Here is a 26,861-nt window from a genome sequence, read left to right as displayed (position 1 = left end):
GAGTATATAGAATGAGTATTGGAGTGGTCTCTGTTAGAATGGTCTCTGACAGTTTTAATCTTCTCTAATTCAGATTTCTGATTTTCTTTATTTCTTCTCCTCTTTACTCTTCTCTCTCCCTCTTTATTCTTTTTCTTCTTTGCTTATTGCTTCCTTTCCCTTATTTTAATCTACAGTAATGACAATGCTAATATTCAATGTAAATAGCTAGTGTTCATGAGTAGCCTGTGCTCTGTAGGAAGTTGGTAGAAAAGAAAAGAATTGAAAGAGAAAGAGAGAAAAAGGACAGGAGAGATAGGAAGAAAGGTGGAAATAAGAAAGAAGGAAGGAAGGAAAGAGAGAAAAAGAGAAAAAGAAATGAAAAGAAAATGAAGGAAATGAAATGAGAATGTAAGCCTTAGGAAAGCTGGAATTTTTGTCTGTTTTGTTCACAGCTATAGCTCTACAATATGGAATATTGCTCAGCTCATTGGTAGTGCTCAAAAAAGTTTGTTAAATGAACAAATGAATGGGTTTATTTTTCCATCTCAGGATTTGTCTTCAGACTTCCAGCTTATCCAACACATGCACTAGTTTTCCATTTGAAAAATCTTTCCTGAGGGCAATGTAGTAGGAATTTGCTGTCTGCACATTTAACTTATTATTGTCTTAAACTGCCACATAATAGTCAGACTTCACTTTGTTTTCATTTGGATTTCATCTTTGAATAAGATTATAATTAGCTGTTTCTCTAAGGGATAGTTGACATAGAATAATTTTGTAAAAGAGAAAATGTACAGGAGGCAACCTATACCTTATACAGAATTTGACTTTTCTTTGACGGGAAGGTGGTTGGTAAAACTTGGGTTTCCTGCCCTCTTTTCAAGCAGAGCAGATTCAACTCTTATCATTTTAGCAGATTAGGTTCATTAATAAATTTTCTTGAAAAAAGTGGTCTTATTCTAATAAAAGTTTGGAGTCCTTCCATTGAACCCTACTTCCTTAATTTATAGCTGAAAACATAGAGGCCTAGAGAGAACTAATTTTTCAGAGATTTCTAAAGCAAGGCCTGGTCCAGAATTCAAGTCTCCTTACTCCTTGGCTGGGTATCTTCCCACTGTGCATGTACTGGTTCCAAAGTATCTTTATATCAGTGATTTAGCGACTTTGTTCAAAAAGTGAGTAGTTATCTTTTTTGGAATTATTTGATGAAGTTTGGCATAAAATAGGAAACCAAGTTCTTCCAATAGTTATTGTCTCGTAAAAACCAGATAACATGTATGATAAATACTGGTTCAAACATGTTATTCCTCCATTGTATTATATTATCAATTATTATTATTGATGAATGGTTGAGAATGAACTATTTTCATTGTCATGGCTTTAACTGATAATTTAAAAAAAATATTTCTTTGTTTATTTCATTTGGCTGCACCAGGTCTTAGCTGTGGCAAGCAGAATCTCCCATCTTCATTGCAGCATGAGGGGTCATTTGGTTGTGGCATTGCCTGGCAGTTATTGACTGCGGTATGGTATGGTCCCTTATATCACTGAATCATGGTTCTGTAGAGGTTGTGTGGGTGGAGATGACCCAGGCCCAGCATAGGGACTGACCTCCAGAGAAATGAGTGACCCCATCGCTTTCTGTTCTGAACTCTTCAACCCAAGCAGCAGGTACCTTCCTTGTGTCTTTATTATAGAAAATGATCTCCATATCCTGTGATTTGGGTTCTGAGAAGTAAAAGATGAAGACTCCTTCATGCTTTGAAGGCCCTGTTGTTTAGTTGCTAAGTCATGTCTGACTCCTCTGTGACCCAATGGACTGTGACCTAGCAGGGTCCTTTGTCCATGGGATTTTCCAGGCAAAAATACTGGAGTGGGTTGCCATTTCCTTCTCCAGTGAATCTTCCTGACCCAGGGATCAAACTCATGTCTGCTGCATTACAGGTGGATTCTTTACCACTGATCCACCTGGGAAGCCCCTTGAAGGCCCTGCAAGTGCCGTATTTTGAATGGATGAACGTAATACTTCAGAATTGAATGATACTCACCTGTTCTCTATGAGCTTATTAGGTAATTTGGGCATTAAATAAATGTGAAAGTTACCTCCATCCTACTATTTACTATTTTATTTTGCATTTAATAATAAAGCAAGTTCTCTAGGGACTAGTTTTCTGGCTAACTAATGCCTTTGCAAACCAATATAACCTCTTAACATAAAACATAAGTAATAGAACTTCAGAGGAAATGAGCTCTTGGATTCCCTGGAGCATGATTAGAAAGTCTGAAGTAGTGTTCACAAACTATTGTTTTACAGCAATTTTATATTTTTTTTCACAAGTGTGAAAATGTTCTTCATGGAAAGCACAGGTCAACTTAAAGTCAGAAGTACTGGTTCTTGTAATATGATGTTATAAAGAAACCTCATAAGATATTTAATAAAATTGTAATAGTTTACTTTCGTTATATACATTTAAGCTGTTTTGGTTTTAGACATGCAGTGTTAATTTTCACATATCTGTGAGAAATCGAACTAGAAAAATATTATTTATCAAATTCCTGTTTTTATTTTCTTTTATAAAGACCTCAGATTATAAAAAGAGTCAATTCTTTTGCAATGTGAAAAAAAATTGTGATGCACCGAAGGTATAATCCTTATCGTTATTTCCCACTCTGAGAGATGCCTCAGGAACCATGACAAAATCTAGGCTGAAAAGAACCAAGTGACTTGGAAAGTTGGTTAGAAATAGAGCTAAGGCTAGCATATGAGTTTCCTAACTACAGGACATTGTTTACTCTCACAACCACTCTTTATGACAGGTAAAGATAAAATGGTTTTTCAAAAAGCCAAAGTTGCATTTATGTATCTTGGCTTCATATTCCACATTCTAATGACTAACAGATCATATTTCACTGGAGCAAAAAATTAAGGGAATGCCACAAATCTGACCCATGTTTTTATGTACTGAGAGGTTTTTTCCTCCCCTCCTTCTTTCCTGTTCTCCTTTCCTTCTTTTCCTTAGTCCTTTCTTTTTTCTGTTTAACCAGAGATTTATTGCTTAATTGAAGCAGAGTTAGTTGTTATGGCAATTTTTCTTCCCAAAGAAAGATAGAATAATTCACACCATTGTAATTTCTATCCTTGTCTCAGTTTGAAGCATTTATTAAACTCCCCCCACTCATGCAATATATTGTGAACTGCAAAGCTGTAAATTTCATGGGAATCAACTAAATGAAACATTTCAATTTATAGTTAAGGAAACTATAACCCAAACTCTGCTTTTACAAAGTGGGACAAAATGTAAGAAAAAAATACAATGAATATACTTATTTTCTTCCCTTATTTACAAAGAACTGAGTACATTTAGTGAGATAATAAATTAAAGAGGAGCAAAGGAAAGTGATAGACTGATAAAATGACCAATAAGTCAGAAAGTAGCATGTGGCAAAGTGAATGGATAGAAATCAGGGAACGAAAACTTGAAAACCGGGGAGAAATACAAAAAGATAAAAAGGATTTAATACCTTTATCCATTTTAGATGATCTTTCTCTTGTTTTTGTGAATTTCCATACCAAAAACCCAGAACACAAAGGAATATGCTGTCTCTCTCCCCTTTCACACACACGATAGAACTCATACCTTTAATTCCTACTATGTGCATTATTTTCCTGAATTTCAACTTATTTCTATAGCAGCAAGGTCACAGTATACTTTTTCTGATTTTTAAAAAAACCATAGCTTTTCTTTCTGATGAATTACTGAGTAGTACTAGCTTTTTAAACTGAATTTTAAATAACAAAACAGTTTATGCTTTTCTTCTGCTCATTTTTCTTGCTTATATGGGAATAATGAGTCAGCCATAAAGTGGATATTATATAATGAAATTAGCAAAGCTTCCTTTTCAAGTTTCTTGTCACAGTTTCTAGTTCAGTAATGATGGTTAAGAGTGACAATGGTTTGTTTGTACTCTATCCTGACACCAAGGTTTCTATCACAAATGTTTGTTTTATAAGAATAAAAAAGGCATTATGTACTCAAGGACAATGAGTCCTCTAACAAATCTAAAGCATCTACCTTCATGCTCTGTTCATGATGGGAGTTCCACAGTTATAGAAGCTCCCTAGGCAGCTCTCTGATGTCTGTAACACTGCAAAATATCTTACATTTATACTCTTCTTTATAATGCCTTAATAATGTCATCTTGGGAGGCAAAAAGAGAGCATTCCCATTTTACAGATGGAATTATGGATAACAAAGCTTAAGAGCCTTGCTTATGGAAGCAGAATAGGGCTTTTCTAAAAGTTTGACCCTATAGTTTATTGCCCAAACTTGGATACTGTTGATAATGAAAGGATTACTATTAATAATTACTGAGACAATAGTTTTGAGCTTGGACTGTCCTGAGGGAAACTGAGACCTATTGTAACTTTTACTAGGATCCAACACTGATTCTCACATATGTCCATTTCTCAGTGTTTCTCAGACTTCCCCTCTGTTCTCACTAACTATGTGCAAATAAATATAATAGTTACATTATGAGAGGATATGTCAGAGTTTGAACTTCATTTAATAACTTGGGCTCTGGGTGTACCTCGAGCATCTTAGCTTTTCTCTGCTTCAGTTTCTTCCTCAGTGAAATGGGGATGATAATACTCACATTTTAGGGACATTATATGGATTGAATGAGTAAAATTCTTGGGATAGTATCTAGTACTTAGTAAGTACCATGTTGTTGTTCAGTTGCTAAATTGTTTCTGACTCTGTGACCTGATGGACTGTACCAGGCTCCCCTGTTCTCTACTATCTCCTAGTGAAGTGAAGTGAATTGAAGTCGCTCAGTCATGTCCGACTCTTTGCGACCCCATGGACTATAGCCTCTCAGGCTCCTCCATCCATGGGATTTTCCAGGCAAGAGTACTGGAGTGGGGTGCCATTGCCTTCTCCAGGGGATCTTCCCTACCCAGGAATCAAACCTGGGTTTCCCGCATTATGGGCAGACGCTTTATCCTCTGAGCCACAGAGTTTGCTCAAATTCATGTCCATCAAGTTGGTGATGTTATCTAACCAACTTATCCTCTGCCATTCTCTTCTCCTTTTGCCTTCAATCTTTCCCAGCATCAGGGTCTTTTCAAATGAGTCAGCTGTTTGCATCAGGTGGCCAAAGTATTGGAGCTTCAGCTTCAGTATCAGTCCTTTCAATGAATATTCAGAGTTTATTTCCTTTAGTATTGACTGGTTTGATATCCTTGCAGTCCAGTGGACTCTCAAGTGTCTTCTCCAACACCACAGTTTAAAAGCATCAATTCTTTGGCACTCAGCCTTTTTATAGTCCAGTTCTCACATCTGTACATAACTACTGGAAAAACCATAGATTTGACTATACAGACCTTTGTTGGCAAGTGATGTCTCTATTTTTTCATACACTGTCTAGATTGGTCATAGCTTTCCTTCCAAATAGATGGAAAGCATCTCAATGATGTTGTGGCTGTAGTCACTGTCTGCAGTGATTTTGGAGCCCAAGAAAATAAAATCTGCCACTACTTCCACTTTTTCATCAAAATTACAATATATACAATACTTACACTATTTTGATCAAGAATATAAATAAATAATTGTAATGATTAAAAAAAAGATATACAGTGCAATATTTGGAGTTGGTCACACTTAGGTTCTTATCAACTATATGGTTTTTGCAAATTAACCTCTCAGAGCTATGAATTCTGAATCTGGAAAAATAGGAAAAAAAATATGCTTACTTCAACATGAAGGTTAAAGAAGATACAGAGAAGTTCCTAGTATAGAGCCTGTCATTATTGATGCCCAGCAAATAGTAATTATTAACACCCTGATTATATAACTAAAAGAATGTAAAAAGCATCTTAGAACAAAACTTTCTTACCTAAGGGGAGGAAAAGACGCCTGCAAAGTCTACCAAAATAAGAGGAATAATAAGGATAAAGCACTGTCCTTGGAGTTCAGATTCCATTTATGACTGCTGAACCGAGACTGCTAAGAATAAAAGGCCTTAAAAAGACTCGAGAGAATTCTTGGGACAACAAATGACTGTTACAACGGAATATTGTGATGTGTTAAGTGTAAATTACTGAGAAGCATATGGATTAAATTTCCTTTCAGCAATGCACTGGTTTCAACATTAACGGGAAAGAGAAATGAGAACAGGGCCCTCCCCAGTTAAGCAGTCTCTGATGTTTGCCCCAGCAGGGTTTTAGGTGGACTCACAAAGCAAAGACTGAGAAGTGCGCCCTGGGGAAGGTCAGGAATAGAAGAATCAGGGGTGGACGTTGTACCTTCAGCCCCAACTTTGGTGAAGTCCAAAGATTACATGTCAGTGTGGCTTCAACTCCAGCATATGAAAAAAATTTTAAGTCCCATTAGGAGGAGTTTGGGAGAAGGAGATGGCAACCCACTCCAGTATTCTTGCCTAGAGAATCCCAGGGACAGAGGAGCCTCATGGGCTGCCATCTATGGGGCTGCACAGAGTCAGACACAACTGAAGCGACTTAGCAGCAGCAGCAGCAGCAGCAGCAGCAGGAGTTTAGGTAATAGCCATTGGCCCAGAAGATGGTTGATCATCTTTTCTTCATGTGAGTGGTAAAATTAAAAACACTTCCTGTTAAAGAAGCTAGAGGATTCCCCAGATATCCAAAAGCAAAGAGTTCCTATGAAACCTTTTCTAAGTGTTGTAAAGTAAAAGAAGCAATTACCTTAGGACACACCTTGCTAAAGTTTGCACACAAATAATTGAGATAAGGCTCAGATACTCACAGACACAACAGTTCAAGGCTGAGTCTAGTTCCCTGGGAAGGAGCTTGGCAGTGACATTCTCCTCACTCGGGGTGCTGTTACACTTCCTGCAAAACCAACGGTGAACGCTATTTTTGCTTTTCATCTTTTTGAATAAAAGCAAAAGTCTTTGGATTTCTTTCAGTTAGTGAAAACAGGTACTGATGTAGGTCTTTGATAATAGCAAAGACTAGTATCGAGGAAGTTTGAAAATCAGTGGTTAATGACAATGTCCTGAAAACCCAAACCTCTTTGCAGCAAAAATGAACTTGAAAAGAAATATGGTTGTGTTCTGTCCTTTTATAGACAAGAGATTTGAGACTCAAGTAGGTGAGATGGCATGCTTAATATTCCCCAGTTGGTTCGTGACAGAGCTGTGACAAGAAACCAGGTCATCTAAGGAATTTCACACTCAAGAAAATTACTCGACTTCATCAAGGCCACACTCAAGGTAAAGTGGGCACTGAGGGGATTTCAACCAACATCTGTCTGGCTCCAGAGACTACACACTTTCTACAACTCCACACTGCTGCTTTAGCTGAAACTAAAGATGCTAAAGCTGAAACTCCAATACTTTGGCCACCTCATGCGAAGAGTTGACTCATTGGAAAAGACTCTGATGCTGGGAGGAATTGGGGGCAGGAGGAGAAAGGGACGACAGAGGATGAGATGGCTGGATGGCATCATCGACTCGATGGACATGAGTTTGGGTGAACTCCGGGAGTTGGTGATGGACAGGGAGGCCTGACGTGCTGTGATTCACGGGGTCACAAAGAGTCGGACACGACTGAGCGACTGAACTGAGCTGATGACAAAGGTATCATATGTTCATGTTAAATTATGACAGTAGAGATACCTACTAAATGAAAGCAGAGTCCTCCTCCTTTTCAATGACCTTATGCTGTCTGTTCCCACAAAGCCCTCTATTTACATTTCCTAGAGGTAAATGCTATAAACATTTTTTAGTATTTACTATCAGAAACTGTAAGTATGTTTTTTTAAAAATGTTTTTATTTGAAAAAAAGCTCAAACTTGCAAAAAAAGTTACAAGAATGATAGAAATTTTATCCAGATTCAATGCAATTGACATTTTGGCTAAGTTTCTTTATCATTTATTCTCTATGTCTACCTCTCTGTCTATCTGTCTACCTATTTATCTATCTGTCCATCCATCCATCAACTGATACTATTTTTGTCTGAACCAATTGACAGTAAATAGTTAACACCCTGGCCCTTTACTTTCTGTCTTAGTCTGATGGGTTTTTGTAACAGAATACCATAGACTGGCTGGCTTGTAGATAACAGAAATTTATTTCTCATAATTCTGGAGCTGAAAAGTCCAAAATCAAGTGGTCTGCTGATTCAGTGTCTCATGAGGGCCTGCTTCCTGGTTCATAGATGATTTTCTGTCTTCTTACTCTGTCCTCACAAAGCCGAAAGGGATGAGGGAGTCCTCTGGATCTCTTTTGTAAGAGAACTGATCCCACTCATGCGAGCTCTGTCCTCATGATTTCCATCCTCATGACCTCTTCCCAAAGGCCACCAATGCAGAGATGCAAGTTCGATCTCTGGGTTGGGAAGATCCCTTGGAGGAGGGCATGGCAACCCACTTCTGTATTCTTGCCTGGAGAATACCGTGGACAGAGAAGTCTAGTGGGCTACAGCTCATGGGGTTGCAAAATTGAACATGACTTAGCACACATGCATGTACCATGCTGCTATAGCACCCTGAAATGTAGTATATTTATCTAGTTGCATGTGTGTGTATGTATGTACATCTGTGCATATATATGAATATATATATATATAACCATATATCTTATATTTATATATATAAATATCTATTTATGGTTATGTGTGACTGTTTCAACAAGCATGTATATCTGTGTATAAACTTGTTTATCTGTGGAATAATTCCTTAAAAGAGAATTTATGAGTCAAATTTGTTTTATATGTTCTTACAGATATTACGATTTCCATCTAGTTTTTGTTTTCAGGGCAGTGTATTTTGTCTTCAGCATAGTGCTTATTTCTCCCAGTCCTCACCAACTGGACACAGTCATAGGCTTTCATCTTTTCCATACTAGTAGGGATCATCTTAGGGCTTCCCTGATGGTCAGTGATAAAGAATCTGCCTGCTGATGCAGGAGATGCAAGAGATGCAGGTTCCATGTCTGCACTGGGAAGATCCCCTGGAGTAGGATATGGCAACCCACTCCAGTGTTTCTGCCTGGAAAATTTCATGGGCAGAGGAACCTGGTGGGCTATAGTCCATGGGGTCGCAGAGTCTGATGCAGCTGAGCATGTAGCATGTGGGGATCATCTCAGCTGGGTGGCAATGAGATGTATCCAGCTTTTTCCAAGTCTGGCATGTAAAGTGTCTGTTTTGTTTGATTGTTGCAGTGCTACTAGTATTGTCCTTCATGAGACCTGCCTCTGGTGAATGGAGAGACTGATCACAAGGTGGTTACTTATATCATTAGGGAAAAAAATACCTAATCATTTTCTCCTACCTTTATTGAGATATAATTGACAAATAGAAATTGTACATATTTAAGATGTATGATGTAATGTTCTGATATATGTGAATGGTTACCACAATCATGCTAATGAACACATCTGCCACCTCACAGAGTTAACTTTTTGTGTGTGTGAGAGTAACTGAGATCTACTCTCTTAGCAAATATCAAGTATTCAATACAATATTGTTAACTGTGTTCATCATGTTGTACATTAGAACTCCAAAACTTGTTTATGTTGCATATCTGAAGCTTTGTACCCTTTGGACATTTTCCCATTTCCCCCACCCTGTAGTCTCTGGAAACCACCTCTCTACTCTGCTTCCAAGTGCTATACTGTTTTAGATTCCACTTATAAGTGAGAACGTGCAGTATTTGTCTTTCTGTATCTGGCTTATTTCACTTAGTATAATGTCCTTCATGTTCATACATGTTGTCACAAGTGACAAGATTTTCTCTTCTTAAAGGCTGGATATTATTCCATTGAATATCATTCCATTCTTTTTAAAGGCTGAATATTATTCCATTCCATTTCACAATGGAATAATACATAATAGGTCACATTTTATTTATCCATTCATCTATTGATGGATGCTTAGGTTGTTTCCTTTTCTTAGCTATATGAATAATACTGCGGTGAACATGGGTGTTCAGATATCTCTTCAAGACACTGATTTCATTTCCTTTGGATATATACCCAGTAGTGGGATTGCTGGATCATGTGGTAGTTCTATTTTCAAGTTTTTAAGGAACTACCCTACTGTTTTCATAGCAGCATCATTTTGCATTCCCACCAACAGTGTACAGGGGTTCTAGTTTCTCTGCAACCTCACCAACACTTGTTATCTTTTAATTTTTTTAATAATAGCCATTCTGATAGATATAAGGTGATATCTCATTGTGGTTTTGATTTGCACTTCTCTAATGAGTACTAATGTTGAGCATCTTTTCATATACTTATATATCTTACTTTGAGAAATATCTATTCAGATCATTTGCCCATATTTTAATTGGATTATTTGTTTTCTTGTTATTGAGTTCTTTGAGTTCCTTATGTATTAGGTTGGTCAAAAAGTTCATTTGGGTTTTTCCAAAAGATGTTACAGGAGAAATTGCAAATGAACTTTTTGGCCAACTCAATATTTTAGATATTGGTCTCCTATCAGATGGTTTGCAAATATTTTCTCTCATTCTGTAGATTGTCCTTTTACTTTGTTGTTTCCTTTGCTGTGCAAAGCTTTTTTTAGTTAGATTCAGTTCCATTTTTTATCTTTGCTTTTGTTGCCTGTGCTCAGGGGTTCATATTCAAAAAATAATTTCCCAGACCAATGTCAAGAAACTTATTCTCTACATTTTCTAGTGGTTTTACAGTTTCAGTGCTTGCATTTAAGTCTTTAATCCATTTTGAATTGATTTTTGTGCATGGTATGAAATGAGTCCCGTTTCATTCTTCTGCATATGAATATCCAGTTTTCTCAACATCATTTATTGAAGAGACTGTCCTTAACTTTTTGTGTGTTCTTGGCACCTTTGTCAGAGATCAAGTGACTGTAGACGTGTAGATTTGTTTTTAAGCTCTCTATTCTATTCCATTGATGTACATAATCTATGTTTAGGGTTGTACCATACTGTTTTGATTACTATGACTTTGTAGTATACATTGAAATCAGGTAGAAGAATAACGTCTCTAGACTTTACTTTCACTTTTCACTTTCATGCATTGGAGAAGGAAATGGCAACCCATTCCAGTATTCTTGCCTGGAAAATCCCAGGGACAGAGGAGCCTAGTGGGCTGTGGTCTATGGGTCACACAGAGTTGGACACAACTGAAGCGACTTAGCAGCAGCAGCAGCAGCAGCAGCAGCTTTGTTCTTGCTCAAGATTGCTTTGTCTAGTCCGGGTCCTTTCTGATACCATGTGAATTTTAGGATTGATTTTTCTAGTTTTGCAAAAGAATGCTTTTAGAATTTTGTTAGGAATTGCATTGAATATGTAGATTGCTTTGGGTAGTATGAATATTTTAAACATGTAGTTCTTGATTGAAGTCTGTTAGGAGAGAAATCTTTAAAGTCTAAATTCCAGGACTTCTCTGATGGCTCAGTGATAAAGAATCTGCCTGCCAATGCAGGAGACATGAGATCGATCTCCAATCCTGGAGGATTCCACATGCCACGAAGCAATTAAGCCTACGCACCACAACTATTGACCCTGTGCTGTAGAGCCTGTGATCCACAACTACTGAGTCCATGTGCTGCAGCTACTAAAGTCGATGTATTCAAGAGCCTGTGCTCTGCAACAGGAGAAACTACTGTAGTGAGAAGCCTCCACACTGTCACTGGAGAAAAGCCTGTGTACCAACAAAGACCCAGCACAGCCAAAAGTAAAAACAAGTAAATAAATTTTTAAAAAGCTAAATTCCCCTCTTGACTATGTTGTTGTGGTATGGGAATGTTATCTAGGATCTTGAGACGTTTTAGTAGAAAGCTAATGATATAGTATAAACATAGATTAATAAAAAATGTACATTTAGATATAAATCTTTTATGCTATTGCTATATATTTGCTATATTCTGTGAAGAATGGGCTATAACAGAGTCTCCAAAACTGCTACAGTATCACTGAAACATTTCTGAGACATATAATAAACTCAAGAGGAAATATTTGTTCATGGCAGATGGCCTTATAATTATTTTAAATATTTAGCTAGATGGCTTGATTTCTCTTTAAAATTATTACTGAAGTTATTTTGGAAGAAGGTGGTTAGGTAGAATTCCACCATCTTGGGAGAGAACTTCAGATTAAGTTTTTTTTGTCATTGTTGAAGAAACCATTAATTTTTCCACTTATCCCTTATCCCTGCTTCCCCATACCGCACCCCCACCCCCCACGCATAAGTCCTCTTCCCTCCTTTCCTCCTCCAGAAAATAGGTGTGGATATTTTGAAAAGGAAGCCTCTTTTTTCCATGCCATGAATTTTGCCCACAATGGGCTAATTGCCAAAGCAGTTGGCCACCTGTGGGAGTAATTAGTCACTTGTCAGTCCTTCTGAGGTTAGTCAATTGCAGTTGCAATTTATTATATGCAGTTTTGCATCCACAAATAACCATGGCTGTTAAAACCACCCATAGAGAAAAAAAAGGGTGGACAGAAATTTTTTTTTAAGTTGGCATTTTGGTTAGCATTTATGAATGAAGCTTGGGTAACATTCAGTCCTATTCATTTTATCCCAATCCTCAGAAACTGGAGTTAGGGATACTGAAGAAAATGTTTTCCAAAGTTGTCCTATTGGGAGGGGTGGACAGGAAATATGCTTGTGTTTTTTTTGTATTTTTCCTTGATAAAGTTAAAAGATGATCCTTGTTGGTTGTTTTAAGATTTTAGCCTTCTCTGGTACAGATATGTATAATGTAAAATGAATAACTTTATGTTTAAGGTGATCATAGCAAGAGCTTTGTTCTCATGGATGAGCAGCAATGTGATGGCAGCCATCTTGGTTAACCGTTGTGCAGATAACGTGGTTTACTGGTGGGAGGAGAAGGAGATGACAGAGGATGAGATGGTTGGATGGCATCACCAACTCAATGGACATGAGTTTGAGTAAACTCTGGGAGTTGGTGATGGACAGGGAGGCCTGGCGTGCTGCAGTCCATGGGGTCACAGAGAGTTGGACTGAGCGACTGAACTGAACTGTTATGATTATATCCATGGGAGGAATTCTCCATTCTAACAATTGAATTCTATATATTGGATTCTCGTAAAAAGTACCTTATGTGTTCCATAACACCTTATGGAAAAATCCCAATGAATTTTTTGGCCAACCCAATATTTATCAATGGCTACTATTATCAGTTATGATGCCAGGAAGTAAAGAGTATTTAAAAAGATGAGCAAAAAATAATTCAGGTAACTAATGTTTCTCTCTCTCTCTCTCTCTCTCTCTCTGTCTCTCTCTCTCTGTGTGTGTGTGTATTAGAAGCAGGGGAAATAAAAAATAGCATGTAAAAATATCAGGATTCTCTTGGGTACAAGGAAAACAGAATCTCACCCAAGTTGTCTTAACAAGAAAGGATATTTTTAGTATTATTAGTTATTGAATTGAAATGTTTATAATAGAGTGGGATAAATGTGAGACTTTTTTTCCAGGAGCACAACACTGTCACCAAGTGCCCAGATTCTCTGCATTTCTCTGCTCTGCTTTTCGCAGTGCCTGCTTCATCCGGAGGCTGGTTCCCACCATGGCTATAACAGGAACTGTTTTCCCCAGATGAACTCAGCAAATATCTGCTTGTGTGTCGTTAGCCCAGACTGAGTCATGTACTTATTCCTAAAGAAATTACTGTGACCAAGGGGATGGATGCACTAACTGGCTTAAAGGCCAGTATTCTAGTCCTAGGGACAATTTCACTCAAATATTAGTTCAGTTCAGTTCATTTCAGTCACTCAGTTGTGTCTGACTCTTTGCGACCCCATGAACCGCAGCACGCCAGGCCTCCCTGTCCATCACCAACTCCCAGAGTCCACCCAAACCCATGTCCATTGAGTTGGTGATGTCATCCGGCCATCTCATCCTCTGTCATCCCCTTCTCCTCCTGCCCTCAATCTTTCCCAGGAAATATAGTGAGTGAGTAGTCTGAACCTAGGTAGATAGGGGGAGGAGAGAGAGGGATGCTGGTAACAACAGCTATCCACTGCAGACAACAATAATTCAATTGCTGCAGTAAGGTAGAGATATAGTACACTGTACTGTACCCAGTACGGCAGGCTGGGTGTGCGTTGACACTGTACTGTAGGAGTATTACTGTACTGTAGGAGTATTCAGTTCAGTTGCTCAGTCGTGTCTGACTCTTTGTAACCCCATGGACTGCAGCACGCAGGCTTCCCTGTCCATTACCAACTACTGGAGCTTGCTCAAACTCATGTCCATTGAGTCGGTGATGCCATCCAACCATCTCATCCTTTGTTGTCCCCTTCTCCTCCCACCTTCAATCTTTCCTAACATCAGGATCTTTTCCAGTGAGTCAATTCTTCACATCAGGTGGCCAAAGTATTGGAGTTTCACCTTCAGCATCAGGCCTTCCAATGGATATTCAGGACTGATTTCCTTTAGGATGGACTGGTTGGATCTCCTTGCAGTCCAAGGGACTCTCAAGAGTCTTCTCCAACACCACAGTTCAAAAGCATCAATTCTTTGGCACTCAGCTTTCTTTATGGTCCAACTCTCACATCTATATATAACTACTGGAAAAACCATACCTTTGACTAGACGAACCTTTGTTGGCAAAGTCATGTCTCTGCTTTTTAATATGCTATCTAGGTTGGTCATAGCCTTTCTTCCAAGGAGCAAGCGTCTTTTAATTTCATGACCGCAGTCATCATCTGCAGTCATTTTGGAGTCCAAGAAACGAAAATCTGTCATTGTTTCCCTATCTATTTGCCATGAAGTGATAGGACCAGATGCCATGATCTTCATTTTTTGAATGTTGAGTTTTAAGCCAGCTTTTTCACTCTCCTCTTTCACTTTCATCAAGAGGCTCTTTAATTTCGGTTTGCTTTGTGCCATAAGGGTGGTATCATCTGCATATCTGAGGTTATTGATATTTCTCCTGCAGTCTTAATTTCAGCTTGTGCTTCATCCAGCCTGGCATTTCACATGATGTACTCTGCATGTAAATTAAATAAGCAAGGTAACAATATACAGTCTTGTTGTACTCCTTTCCCAATTTGGAACCAGTCCATTGTTCCACATTGGGTTCTATACTTCTATACTGTAGAAGTATAGGTGCCATCAATATTCATGTTCCTAGGATGCTAAAGAACAGAAACATATTTGAAAGCCTTTGTTGCTTATCATGTTATTAGGAATGTGGCCACCTGCCTTATCAGTTATCTCATGAAATCCTTTGCTTGACTTTAGGCTATGACTCTTGCTTACTAAGAGGAAAAAAACTCAGAGACCTTCCATGAGAAATCTGAAGAAAAAAAAAAGTGTATGAATGTATACACATTTGATCCTCATTATTTGCAGATTTAGTATTTGTGAATTTGTCTACTTGCTAAAATTTGTTTGGAACCTCAGAATCAGTGCTTGTGCTTTCACGGTCATTTGCAGACATGTGCAGCATGGTGAACAATCTGAGCCATCTGAAGCCCACGTTCCCAGCTGAGGTCAAGTGAGAAGATGCTCTGCCTTCCTGTTTCAGCTCTCATGCTGTAAACACATGTCCCTTTCACAGTCTATTCAGTGCCACGTTCCTCGCATTTTTTGTGCCTTTTGTTGGTGATTTCACCGTTTAAAGTGGCCTCCAAGCATAGTGCTGAAGTGCTGTCTAGTGTTTCTAAATGCAAGAAGGCTGTGATGTGCCTTATGAGAAAATACATCTGTTAGGTAAGCTGTGTTCAGGCATGATTTATAATGCTGTTGGTTGTGACATCAATATTAATAAATCAACTGTATATTAAGTAAAGTGTGTTTAAACTGAGGCACACATAAAGTAACGTACTGATTGGTTGATGAAAAAGTTGTGATCCAGAGGGTCTCAGGAACTTAGCCTTAATATTTCCCCTAGGAGTAATGGGTTCAGTATTCACTAATTCAGTGCTCACAGTGACTTTGTAGAATATAACTACCGTAAGCAATGGGAATTGACTGTATATATTTCATTTAAACAAATGAAGAATATCCAATATCCAGGCAAGGATTCAGTCACAGAATTCTAGTATGTAAACACTTTATTGTTAATTCCTGTTAGTTAAAACAGGAGAGTTCAGAGTTTCTAAGTAGTCCACTTGAGGAGACATATGCAGTCTGTCTGCAATTTATGTTTCTCTCCACCTGGACTCTTCTATCTGTGTCCTCTCTACCTGAAATGAAAGGTTATGATTTACAGGCTTCCACTGACCATAGCTTCAGCCTCATTCACTGAATGTAATGAACAGTAACACATGATGAAATCCACTGTCTTGTCGAAGACCACCTTTGTTACCTTCCTTTCCCTAATGCTCCCAAACCAAACTTTGCAAAACTTTGAGCTGCCACTGGAGATCATGAGTTGAGGCCCACTAAGTCAGTTATGATGGGTCGGATGAGGAGGTGTCCTCTGTATCTAGGATTCTGTGTACATCATTCCAGTTGACTTTTGTTTCACTCAAGCTTGGGCTGTGTTGCCAGCAGCAAGTATGCTGACTGAAAACTGTCACAACAGCGATCATTACAATCCGGGAGTTAAGTTTGACTGGAACATATGTCTTCAATTTTAATAGCTCAGCTTCCCAGATGCCCTAAAGGAGAATATTGCCTGAGAAGGAGCTTTTCATGTAAGAATAATTTGTGTTAAGTAGCTCAGTGATCTGTTTGTTAGGTTAGAGCTGACAGTTTGTTTATATTTCTAAAGGGGTATGATGAATGGGGGAGAAGTTGATGCTAATTAGCCTAAATTGTTCCTAAGAATGTAGAGGGCTTTGCCAGTTTCATTGTTTCTGTTTCTTTGCACATTTTAAATAATTGAATGGAGCTCAGACCATTCATCATAATTTCAGGCAAGATGGAAATAAATGAATTTAGCACGGGTCTGCATGTGTAATGGAAGATATCACTTTAAACGGCAATTAGATAAGACATCAACTTGGGGCTAATGCAGACTATTCTAATCCATTTGCATAAAAATATCAAACATGAACGTTTTCATTTATTCCATTAATTATCTCTGTCATCATAGGCGGATACAGACTTTCTTTTTGAAAAATCCATCTATCTCCACTGAAGAAATTGTGCTGTAGTATAAAATTGGGGCTCATGGCTTCTGAACAAAAGATCTGTGGCCATCTTGCTAAGAAAGTTCCCCTTCCTCCCCTGATGTCATCATACGCCTCTCAGAAACCTGTTTGAGGATGGACTTCATGCCTGGCCAGGTAGATAATGAAAAAGGCAGGAGAGAAATATTTTTGAAACTTAGGATTTATATAATGGTTTGAGTTCCACAGTAAGAGTTAATATGCTAGTGGGGAAATATTTTCATTATTTCTCAGGAGTCCTCAAACATGTATTTCTCATGTATGCTGAGTTATATAGTGATATGATGCTAAGCCTAAGCCTACAATGTAACTTCCTATCTGAGTCAATTCAGCATTTCCTCTAGGTAATAAGGTTAACATAAATGGATTATTTTGTAAGAGTATAGGAAAATATATATATTTTGTTAACACACATTTTGAGAGTTAAAATAAAAAATGAAACTAAATTTGGAAAGTCTATGATTTTTTTCAACCTTTTAATCCTCATTGGAGGCCATTCTTTTTTAATTTATGCACATAAAATACCACAGGAAGAGATGGTATAAATTTGTGGACTGTGGAGAATGAGTGAACATTTTTGAATCAGGATCTTTAAAAGGGGTGAAATTTGAGTATGATTAAGTTAGGAAAAAGCCTCGCTTACGGCGGAAGTCGGAGACTCTGTATACATTATGGGCATGTCATGGCTTTTAAAAAGTTATGTTAGACTTCTATACAAATTGTGAAGGAATTTGTATAACCCCAAACAAAATTCTGTGTGGTTCTGAACTTTTCCAAAGTTGAAAAAAAGAGGGAGAAATAATGCTGGTTATTATTCCTATCAGGAGCAAACCTTACTTTCGGTGGGCTGGTTGCTTATACTGCCTGGGTGTTTTCCTGGTCACTAGTTTTCTCGGAAGGAAATGATCCTCAAGCTTAGGCTAGCCACGTTTGTGCATATGTGCCCTATAATTGGCATTTATTAAGGAGACCTTCAGTTTGATAGATGACTGTCAGAGCCGAGCCTGCCGCTTTGAAGAGAGTTGACTCTGCTGAGTTTTGTTACATTAACTCATTAGAACTCTGCACTGCTTCAACCGGCTCTTTGTTTACTTTCTTATAATTAAGATTTTTGAGCAATCGATTTTCAGAGACTTGGCAGGGACCCACTCCCAACTTGGAGACTTTGCCTGACAGAAAAGTATTCAACAGAACAAATATTCACAATAAGAACCTGTGAGTATTAAAAGTGAGGTTTTTATATTCTCTTTAGTTAGCTGCCCAGTTAATGAATTGCTTTTAAACATAAAATGGTTTATTAAGTATCTATATTTCATTAATGGCATTATTCCTCAACTTTAAAAAAAGATTCCTACAAAAGCAACAGCTGTAGAAATATTTTCAAATTAAAAATTGCAGCTTGTATGTATTGTGATATTTTAGCAAAAGTATAAGCAAGTAATTAAGAAATAATTAGGAAAACAAAAGGTCATCAGAATTTAAAGATATATTTTCAAGAGAAAAAACGTATCATAGATGCATTTAAACATTTTATTGTGAATAATTAGTGCATCCCAGTAGTGTTTTTTTACTTTTATAATTGTGAAAAATCCCCAAAGTTCTGATGACATGTTTAAACTTAAAACTGATATTTCACTTTCTCTTTTGAAACTCCAAAGAAAGTACACATGAAAATGCTGAAAATGAGGATCTTTTCCAATGTGTGTTGATGAGATGAACCGTATTTCCTGTATGCTTGATGTCCTACACATACACTATCTGGAGAGGCACAAAATGGTGATGTGGTGTTTGTGTGTGTGTAGTTTGAAATCTTTTCAGTTGACATCTATAAAAACTAAACACTTGAGGAGAAAGGATGTGCTTTTACAAAAAGCAAACATGGTTGGAGAATGTTTGCGCTAAGATTTCAGACTCATTCATGGTTGTCTGTCTTCTGACTTGTTATAACTAGTTGATGACGTGATTATCTTTGAGGTCTCTTTACCAAAGATAGTGACTTGAGGAGTATGCATTCATCATGCCGTCCTGATATCTAGATGAGTCAAAAAGGAAAATAAAGAATGAATGAGGAAGGAAAAATAAACAGCATCTATTTATGAAAATGAAGACTGTGCTGGATCATAATTTATAGGCAGCTCTCTAAGTAATGAGTTCTTACAGTAATTTTATGTGCAGCGCTACTGTGAAACACTACTAGGTCACTTGACTGATGTTCACAGAAGGCAAGGGAAAATGAAACTTGGTTGTTTTTAGGTCACAGATAATTCAACTTTCTTTATTCTCTTAAAAGAACTTGAGTTAGCAGAAAATAGTTAGACTTCTTTGCCAATGAAGACAACCTTTTAAGTTTCGTGATGAAGTTGGTTCATTTGTACTTTATTTAGAGGATGGAAAATACAAGTAATTGACTCCTTATTTGGTCCACAATGTTCAGTTAATGTATTCAAAGTTATTACTAGATTAAAAAAATGAATTCACAGGTCAAAACTTCCTTTATTGTGGAGGAAACTGGCAGTCATCAAAAAGGCCATTAAAAACAGTTTAATGAAGAAATATGTGACTGTTTAAGAAAACCGTCTAGTCTAAACTTAGCAGGAGGGCCATGGGTCCTTTTCCTACTAGGCTGCAACAGTGTAAGAAAATAATCTTGCATCTTTTAGACTTCTGTATAAGTGTTCTCTTCAGAAAGTTATTACTTTAGCTGAACAGATAAAATACAATTTTACATGGAAAACCTGAAGTTAAGATAAAGTTCCTGCTAATTTTATATTAAAATGTGTGAAATTATATTTTAAACTTTAAATTGATACTTTAGTGGTAACTAAGATTTTAAATGCTTTTCCCTTTCAACCTAAAAATGATGGTGTCCTGTGTCATAAGCACAGTTCTAAATACTATACATGATTAACATTTAATCATCATAGCCCTTGAGGTGGGTGCTGTTATTACCTTCACTTTAAAGTTTATAAAACTGAGGTATTGAGAGGATAAGTAACTTGAGCAATGTCACACAGCTAAGAAATAGTAGGTTAGGGATTTGAACATAGGCATTCTGACTCCAGAGTCAAGGCTTTTAACCATTCTGCAGTGCAGCCATTAGTTTAAGTTGTTGAAGATCTATACACAAATATCTAAATCCACCAAATTTATTATTCAAAAGACTTCAGGAATGGTATTCCAAAGATTATTTCACTATGTTTGGAGAAACTTTTCCAGAAAGAATATTATGTTAATATACCTATACACATAGTAATATCCTTTTTTCTTAGCTTTCATATCCCAGAACATGGCTAACAAAAGGGTTATAGGCTTAACAGTGTGGTTAGGTTTTTACCATGTGTGGTGGTTGCATTTTGGGAGGGACAGAATCTGACTTATGGCCTACCCAAGCAATTGTAATATTGAGCCATATTATAACAGGGTTCTGCTTTGTTTTAAAAACACAACTATTATTTTGAGAAGGAGATAGAAACAATAGTAAAAAAAAAAAAAATCTAGGCTCTAAGAAGTAGTTGCTATAAAAATTTGCCAAGTTTTCAGAAGTGAGTGTTTTGAAGTCTGTTTAACAAAGTCCAGCAACATTTAGGTTCAATAAAGGAGACTGGTTTTTATCACTAAAGTGGAGTAATGAATTCTGGGATAATCTAAGCTGATTAAACTTAAAAAATTATACTTTTTTGATAACTTTAAGAAAGAATGTTGGAAATTTGGGTGAACTACAGCTCATAAACCTTGTTGAAGATAATTCAGAGGTATAAAATGCTTCATGTAATTTTGGGGAGATTTCAAATTCCTAGACAAAGAGATTTTGATTGCCAGACATCTCTGAATTATCTAGCAGAATACAATGTCCATACAGGAAATACTCTGATGAGGAGACTGGTGAGAACCAATGCTTTCATCTGAAAGTAAAAAACAGAAAGTGTGTACAAAGATAAAGTGTATGTGAAGAAGTTTAAGCAGTAGATAAAATTTTGTGTGTTTTTTTATTCACCAAAACTGAATGTGTTCTGTGGTTTGAGTATGCAAGAGTGAGCAAGACAGAGGGGAAGTAACATTCTAGTGAAGGAGACAGGAATAAACAAATAATATGATGTCAGATAATTTTAAGTTATAAAAAATATAAAGTTGAGTAAGGGGAGAGAAAGTGATGTCTTTGGGGACATGCAGTGGACTCTTTTAAACAAATTGGTTATGAGAAGGCTTCCCTTAAATACAATTGAGCAAAACTCTTAAGTGATCTAAATAAATAGTACATTAGTGGCGTTTGTCACCTAGAATAAGTAATTTTTAACATTTCTATCCTCTTTAGATAAAACTATTTTTAGTAATATTAATGTAACGAAAAGAATGATGATAATGGCTAGAGAAAACAGCAGACAATGAAAAAATGTTATCAAGCTTTATGGTAGTATCATGCCAGTAACAAATTAATTTAAAAAATAAAATAAACATACTGTACAAAACAGGGAGGGAATAATGGATTAGTACTTTTAAATTACATCATTGTATTTTTTCTGTAAAATGATAAAAATAACATAACTATATCATATGCAGTTTGCACTGTTTCACATTATAAATCCTTTTTTGAACAGCTTTAGTGAGATACACGTGCCATAAAATTCACCTATTTAAAATGTATAATTCAGTGGGTTTTAGTATACACATAGAGTTGTACAGTTATCTTCACAGTCAATGTTAGGATATTTTCATCACTCCAAAATAAAAATCCCATTCTCTTTAAAATCACCTCTTGTTTCCCTATATCACCACTTCTCCTGCCCAGTGCTAGGAAGCCACTAATGCACTTTTGGGGTCTATAGATTTGCTTGTTTTGGACTTTTCATATAAATGAAATCATAAGTATGTTCTTTTGTGACAAGCTTCTTTTGTTTTGCATCTTGTTTTTAATGTTCATCTATGTTATAGCAGTTATTAATACTTCATTTTTTAAATTGCTGAATAATATATCATTGTATAGATATATCACATTTCATTTATCTGTTTATTAGTTGATGGACATTTGGTTTATTTCTACTGTTTTTATATTACAAATAATGTTGATATGAATATTCATGTGCAAGATTTTATTTGAATATATGTTTATATTTTGTGGAGTATATTCCTAGGGCTTCCCTGATAACTCAACTGGTAAAAAAATCTGCCTGCAATGCAGGAGACCCTGTTCAATTCCTGGTTTGGGAAGATCCACTGGAGAAGAGATAGGCTACCCACTCTAGTATTCTTGGGCTTCCCTGGTGGCTCAGATGGTAAAGAATCCACCTGCAATGCGGGAGACCTGGGTTTGATCCCTGGGTTGGGAAGATCCCCTGGAGAAGGGAAAGACTACCCACTCCAGTATTCTTGCCTGGAGAATTCCGTGGACAGAGGAGCATGGCAGGCTACAGTCCAGTGAATCACAAAGAGCTGGACATGACTGAGCGACTTTCATACTCACACATATTCCTAGGAGTGCAGTAGTGTCTGGTGGCTTACTGGTAAAGAATCCACCTGCAATGCAGGAGACACAGATTCAACCCATGGGTCAGGAAGTTCCCTGGAGAAGAACATGGCAACTCACTCCAGTATTCTTGCCTGGAAAATCCCGTGGACAGAGGAGCCTGGTGGGCTACAGTCCATGGGATCTCAAAAGAGTCAGACTCGACTTAGTGACTCGACAACAACAAAAACAACAGCATGGCAACTCTTGTGTTAAGTCTTTTGAGGAGCTATCATACTGTTTTCCAAAGTGGCTGCATCAGTTTGCATACCCATTAGCAACGAATGAGGGACCTAACTTCTCCAGCACTCCTTGCCAACATGTTATTATCTAAAATTTTGATTCTGTCCATCTTTGTGAGTGTGAGGTGGTAGTTATTTTGCGATTTTGATTTGTATTTCCGACTCATTGGAAAAGACTCTGATGCTGGGAGGGATTGGGGGCAGGAGGAGAAGGGGACGACAGAGGATGAGATGGCTGGATGGCATCACTGACTCAATGGACGTGAGTCTGAGTGAACTCCAGGAGTTGGTGATGGACAGGGACGCCTGGCGTGCTGCAATTCATGGGGTCGCAAAGAGTCGGACACGACTGAGCGACTGAACTGAACTGAATTGAATTGCTAATGATGCTGAACATCTTTTCATTTTTTTATTGGCTATTTGTATGTTTTCTTTGCCCATTAAATTCTTTAAATTTAATTTTTATTTGGAGTATAATTGCTATACAGTGTTGTGTCAGTTTCTGCTGTACAACATGAATCAGCTATGACATACACAGATCTATACCCAGACACATACATATGTCCCCTCCCTTTTGAGCCTCTCTCTCACACATCCTCCATCCCACCCACCATCCCACGCATCTCAGTCACCACAGAGCGCTCAGCTGAGCTCCTCAGGCTATACATCAGCTTCTCACTAGCTATCTATTTTCCACATGGTAGTGTATATATGTCAATTCTAATCTCTCAATTCGTCCCTCTCTCCTTCCCCCACAATGTCCACAAGTCCTTTCTCTACATCTGTGTCTCTATTCCTGCCCTTCAAATAGGTTCATCAGTACCATTTTTATAAATTCGATATATGTGTGTTAATATACAGTATTTGCTTTTCCTTTCTGACTTACATTCACTCTGTATGACAGGCTTTAGGTTCATCCCTGTCACTACAAATGACCCAGTTTCGTTTCTTTTTATGGCTGAGTAATATTCCATTGTATATATGTACCACATTTTCCTTATCCATTCCTCTGTTGAAGGACATTTAGTTGCTTCCATGTCCTGGCTATTGTAAATAGTGCTGCAGTGAACACTGGGGTACATGTATCTTTTTGAACTGTGGTTCAAATGCCCAGGAGTAGGATTGCTGGGTCATATGGCAGCTCTATTTTTAGTTTTTTTTTTTCAGGACCTCCACATTGTCCTCCATAGTGGCTGTACCAGTTTACATTCCCACCAATAGCATAAGAGGGTTCTTTTTCCCCCACACTCTCTGCAGCATTTATTGTTTGTAGATTTTTTGATGTTGGCCATTCTGACCAGTGTGAGCGGATACCTCCTTGTAGTTTTGATTTGCATTGCTCTAATAATTAGTGATGTTGTGCATCATTTCGTGTGTTTGGTGGCCATCTGCTTCTTTTTTTTTATTCAATTATATTCAGTAGTTTGTTGTATTTTTTAGATTCTACAGATAGGTAATATAATATCATATTTGTCTTTCTCTCTCTGATGTATTTCACTTGGCATAATGCCCTCCAAGTCCATCTATGTTGCTACAAATGGCAAAATTTTGTTCTTTTTTTTAAATGGCTGAATAGTATTTTATTATATATGTATACCACATCTTCTTTATCCATTCATCTACTGATGGACACTTAGATTGTTTCCATACCTTGGAAATTATAAATAATACTGCTGTGAACATTGGGGCACATGTATCATTTTGTCTAGGTGTTTTATTTGGATATATACCCAGGAGTGGAATTGCCAGGTCTGTTTTTAGTTTTCAGTTGTTTGAGAAACCTCCATATGGTAGTTCTGTTTTTAGTTGTTTGAAAAGCCTCCATACTGTTTTCACAGTTCTTTGCCCATTTTAATTGCTTTGTCTTTTTTCCACAAACTTTAAACTTTTTATTTTGCACTGGAGTATAGCTGAATAACAATGTTGTGGTAGTTTCAGGTGAACAGCAAAAGGACTCAGCCATACATATACATGTATCCAGTCTCCGCCAAACGCCCGTCCCATCTGGAATTGCTTTGTCTTTTTATTATTGAGTTGTAAGAATTCTTTATATATTCTAGATATGTCCTTTATCAGACTTATGATTTGCAAATATCTTTTCACATGCTATGGGTTATCTTTTCATTTTCTTGATGGTTTCCTTTGAAGCACAAAAGGTTTTAATTTTGATGAAGTCCAATTCCTAGTTTTCTTTTGTTGTTTGTGCTGTTGGCATTATCTAAAAAACTATGGCCTGGTGTGGGCTTCCCTCATAGCTCAGTTGGTAAAGAATCCACCTGCAATGCAGAAGACTCTGGTTCGATTCCTGGGTCAGAAAGATCCACTGGAGAAGGAATAGGCTACCCACTCCAGGAGTTTTGGGCTTCCTTTGTGGCTCAGCTGGTAAAGAATCTGCCTGCAATGGGAAAGGCTACCTACTCCAGGAGTTTTGGGCTTCCTTTGTGGCTCAGCTGGTAAAGAATCTGCCTGCAATGGGAAAGGCTACCCACTCCAGTATTCTGGCCTGGAGAATTCCATGGACTGTATGGTCCATGGGGTCGCAAAGAGTCAGACATGACTGAATGAATTTTTTTTAAAAAAATGGCATGATGCAAGTTTACAAAGACTTACACTTATATTTTTCCTATAAGTGTTACTCGTTTCAACTCTTGAACTTAGGTCTTTGGTACATTTTGAGTTAATATCAGATGAGGGCTTAACTTTATTCTTTTGCATATGGATATCTAGTTGTCCTAACACCATGTATTAAAAAGGCTTTTTCCCCTACTGACTTGTTTGGGCACTTTTGTTGAAAGCTAATTGATTTAGAGGTGAACATTTATTGCTGGACTCTAGAGTGTATTTCACTGATATATGTGATTGTCCTTATGCCAGTACCAGACTGTCTTGATTACCGTTATCTTTGCAGTGAGTATTTAAGCTGAGGTGTGTGAATCCTTCATCTTTATTCTTTTTGAAGACTGCTTTGGCTACGCTGGCCCACTGAATTTCCCTGTGCTTAAAATCTTAAATACAAATCAAAATTCCAGGAAACCAAATAAGATGACAGTTGAAATGAGTCAAGTTCTATTTCTTCATCTTTATAATCATTACCACAATTTACTTCAAGTCTACTGTTTAAATTAAGAAATATGTAATAACACAGAAGTTGGAGACACAAACTACCTCCAATAAACTATGACTGTCCTGAAACTATTAGGAATTTATTGTTGAAATGAATGCAAGATAAATATTTGTGTTTGTGTCTGTTGGGGGCCACCTATATACCTGAGAGTTCTCTTTATTAACTTCGTTGTAGGATACAATGTTTATTAAAAGACAAATCACAAAGTATTTTGGGGGGAGAGCAGTGTTTTATCATTAACATTGTTTACAATTGCTGGTACATGATGATAAATAAAAAGTAGGCTGACTTTTAGTTGGCTTTACTATTGTTTTAAAATTCTCAAAATTGCCTGTATGCTGTGCAGACTACTTTACCAGCCCACCCTCGGGATGCTACTGAGGAGGAACAAATTATTCTGAAATCTAGAGGAAGAAACTTCCAGGAAGGGGAAACAGAAATGTTAAGGCCTTGCATGAGTTTGAGATCTCTAAGGAACTGAAAGAAGGCCATTACTGTAGCTGAAGAACAGAAGTTGGGGGTGAGGTTAGAGACACTGGCAGCCAGGGTAAATAGTGTTTTATAGCTGGGACTGCCTTGTGACTTGTGGTCTGACCATGGCACTTCTGAGAGTGAAAGAGGCTACTGTTAATTATATCATGAAGGTGAAGTCGCTCAGTCATGTCTGACTCTTTGCGACCCCGTGGACTGTAGCCTACCAGGCTCCTCCGTCCAGGGGATTCTCCAGGCAAGAATACTGGAGTGGGTTGCCATTTCCTTCTCCAGGGGATCTTCCCGACCCAGGGATCGAACCCAGGTCTCCCACGTTGGAGGCAGATGCTTTAACCTCTGAGCCACCAAGAAACACAATTATAGTTAATTAATGGGATTTTCCTGGGAGAATTAGGATGAATTGCCACT

Source organism: Capricornis sumatraensis, chromosome 19 (genome assembly GCF_032405125.1).
Source record: "Capricornis sumatraensis isolate serow.1 chromosome 19, serow.2, whole genome shotgun sequence".
Lineage (NCBI taxonomy): Eukaryota > Metazoa > Chordata > Mammalia > Artiodactyla > Bovidae > Capricornis > Capricornis sumatraensis.
This window is presented reverse-complemented; position numbering follows the sequence as displayed.